This window comes from Ochlerotatus camptorhynchus, unplaced genomic scaffold, assembly GCF_037179485.1.
Source record: "Ochlerotatus camptorhynchus isolate MF236.1 unplaced genomic scaffold, CSIRO-AGI_Acam_v1.1 ptg000010l, whole genome shotgun sequence".
Classification (NCBI taxonomy): domain Eukaryota; kingdom Metazoa; phylum Arthropoda; class Insecta; order Diptera; family Culicidae; genus Ochlerotatus; species Ochlerotatus camptorhynchus.
Genome location: NW_027040502.1, coordinates 705,897 through 709,093, shown reverse-complemented (window position 1 = coordinate 709,093; position 3,197 = coordinate 705,897).

Below are 3,197 nucleotides of genomic sequence, written 5' to 3'. Positions count from 1 at the left end.
GAAAGAGAGTGTGCCCAGTGCTTTCGCTGCCTTTGTATGAGGAGTGAAATAAGGAGTGAAAAAAGGATAATATGTGCGCGCTATGTGTTGTGTGTACATAAAAGCATCCGACAGTATAAGCAACATCATCGGTAAGAGCGAAATGGAACCAAAGCCGGATGGTGCGGTATACATAAACAACCCTTTCGCCGAAATGCCATTAGCATTATTACGGGTGAGTGAATGCTATCACTTTTTGGGCCAATCGCGTCCTGCTGTGGCATGCGAAGATAGTGTAGTTGTAGGTTGTGGGGTGATGTTGTATGGCACACGTGTCGTTAAGGTTCAAGATGTAGATGGGTACGGACGGTACGGAAAAGAGATTAATATTTAATTCATCCTAGATTTTAACCCTGTATGTAGGAAAGATAACTTGCTAGCTGGCCTTATTGGAAGTTGTCTCAGCCACAACCATGGTCAAGGCAATTGGTCATCAGCTTACCCAGACTTAAATACATTTTGACGAGTTATGTTCTTAAGATTTCCAAAAATGCGATATTTTCCGGACTATTCAGACTTGGGTTTTTTAGAAAGCTTGGGCTGTGCTTTTTTTGTACACGGTAAAAAATCCGTCACGAAATTCGTCAACCTATAGTCACTTATTTCAGAACACGTCAATTTTTCGTTTACGAAATTACACCATGAATATAAATCATGAAATCTTGAACTATATTCTGCAAAATAATCGTAACGTTTGCGTTACGGTGCTCTAGAAACCAGCAAAGGCAACAAAAGTCGTAGAAACATAAATTCTGTTCTGGAAATCATGATTTTTAGTACTGGTAAACGTGATCAATGTTCATGGGTTGTGCTTGATTTCTTTTATCTAGTTTGTTCATTTGTAAGGCTCAATCGCGTTAGCTTAACGGAGTCGATAATTCATTGTTCTTTGTTTGTAACAAAATTCACTTAATTCTATGTCTAGTAGGAATTGCGCTGAATACTCGCGGCTCACCCGAGTTTAGAGGGGTACATTGTCGAAGGATAGTAAAGAGGAGGAGCTTGGGGGTAGGGTTTCGTTTTCTCATCAGAGCGATGTCGACAGTATGAACAGTAGTGTGGTACTAGATTCACCTGAAGTTCGACCGGCTATGGTGACCAGTGAGCGATGATGAGACTCATCAAGATGGGGGACAAGACAAACAAAAACTAATAAAGAGATGCAAAAGACAAAGGAATTAAATTCATATACTAGACATTTGCAGAAACACATAAATCGACTGCATATAGCAGAGATCGCGGGTACCCAACACATCTCTGATATGGATATAGGGTTGTCTTCCTTGGGCCTCGAGGGTATTCAAAAGTCGCTCTCTGGTGGCGGCATTATCCGTTCATTGCCAAACTGCGTGATCAATGTCATCGTAACCGTTTCCACACCGACAGATGTTGCTGTCCACGAGGTTTGTTCTATTGAGATGCCCATCTAACGAGTAGTGGTTGGACATAAGTCTACTCATCACGCGAATAAAACCACGACTTAAGCCCAAGAAACATAAGGAATAATTAAATGTAACCACCGTCTAAGATTTCCAGTGTCCCAATCGGTTTGCTAACTCGAAATGGTACTCTGACGCACTAAATGGTAAAATTCATCGTGTGAAATTTGCCTGTCATAAAATTCGCCTTCATGCGCGCTCACCTTTGTGAGTGAGTCCGCATCCTCATTGCCTGAGATTTAGCAACGTGAGGAGACCCATACAAAGGTAATCATATATGATCTTTTGACCAGCACACTCCCTTACCTTTGACAAGAGATGAACTAGCCTTCGACTAAAAATCTCTGAAATAAAGATTAAAAAAAAACTTATCTTTGGAAGGAAATAAGATGAGTGCCTACTAGAGTGATGCAAAATTTGAAATTTTCGCTCCACAATACTCAAACGATTCCAAATCGGATCCTGACTAAACTCTCAAAATTTGAACCCATTTGGTGAGAAACTGAGATCGCACAATTCATTTGAAGTTTGTATGGGAATTACTATGGTAGAACCAAGATTTTTGTTCATGTCTATCTAATAATTCACCATATCGGTCTGCTTCAAAAACTTTCGACTGTACTTGTAGGAAATTTTCCCAGCTACAACTTTGCTCAAGACTACTTTTTGATTAAAAGCAAGGATCGAAAGTTATAAATGGTTCAATGCGCTGATTTCTTATGATCATGCTCAATCAACTGCTCAGCAGGCAACATTGGTGTTTCTGGGGCGTTGAATAGGACACAAAAATCATGGCTACTATGTCACACTGCAAAATACAGTGTTGCCTACAGAGCAGCTGCTTGATCATGTCATAAGTTTACCAATCCCTTAAATAATTAATAACTTTTTCCTGTCTCGTTTTACATAGAAACGATCTTGAGGTAAGTTGTAGGTGAGAAAATTTTCAATAAGAATGGCTACCGAACTGTTTCGCAGTTCAATATGGAAAAAGACTAGAAGGCGATGAACAAAAAGTTGAGATTTCTCATAGTAATTGACATGTAAACTTCAAATGGCTTGTGCGAAGTCTGTTTCTAACCAAATGAGTTGTAACTTTGGGAGGCTAATTAGGACCCTATTTGAAACCATTTAAGCACTGTGGAGCGAAAAAGTCAAATTTTGCATCAGTCTAGTGCCTACCTTGTTTCATCGACTGAATAGCCTCAATCGAACAGAGACTATCCGAGAAGATGAAGTAATGGTCGGCGGGCATGTTGGAAATCATCCCCTATGCTTGATATAAAGTTGATTGCTTCCAGCTCAGTAACATAAACGGAACAAGGTCCTGAAGTTTAAGGAAAGCGCTAGAGTTTTCAATGTAGACACTGAACCCGCAATTGACGTGTTGGTACTTTTCAGTAACAATACGTGGGATAATAACAGTTCGATGTTGATCTGGAATTCCATGATCATATTCAATTGAGGAACTGCTAATGGTGAAGTGAGCACGGTCTGGAGTATACCAAGGAAGACACATATCTGACGGTATGTACTGATGGTAGATACTCATAAATCGAGATTGTGTGTTTAGCCCTTGGGTTGTGCTTGATATCGTGAACTTGTTCTCAAAAACGGCAGTCCTGAACCTTTAAGATTGATGAAACAACCAATAAAAAATAAAAAATATATTCCTTTAAGGTGATAACTTGTCGAGTCCACAAATGGCCGCCGTATAGG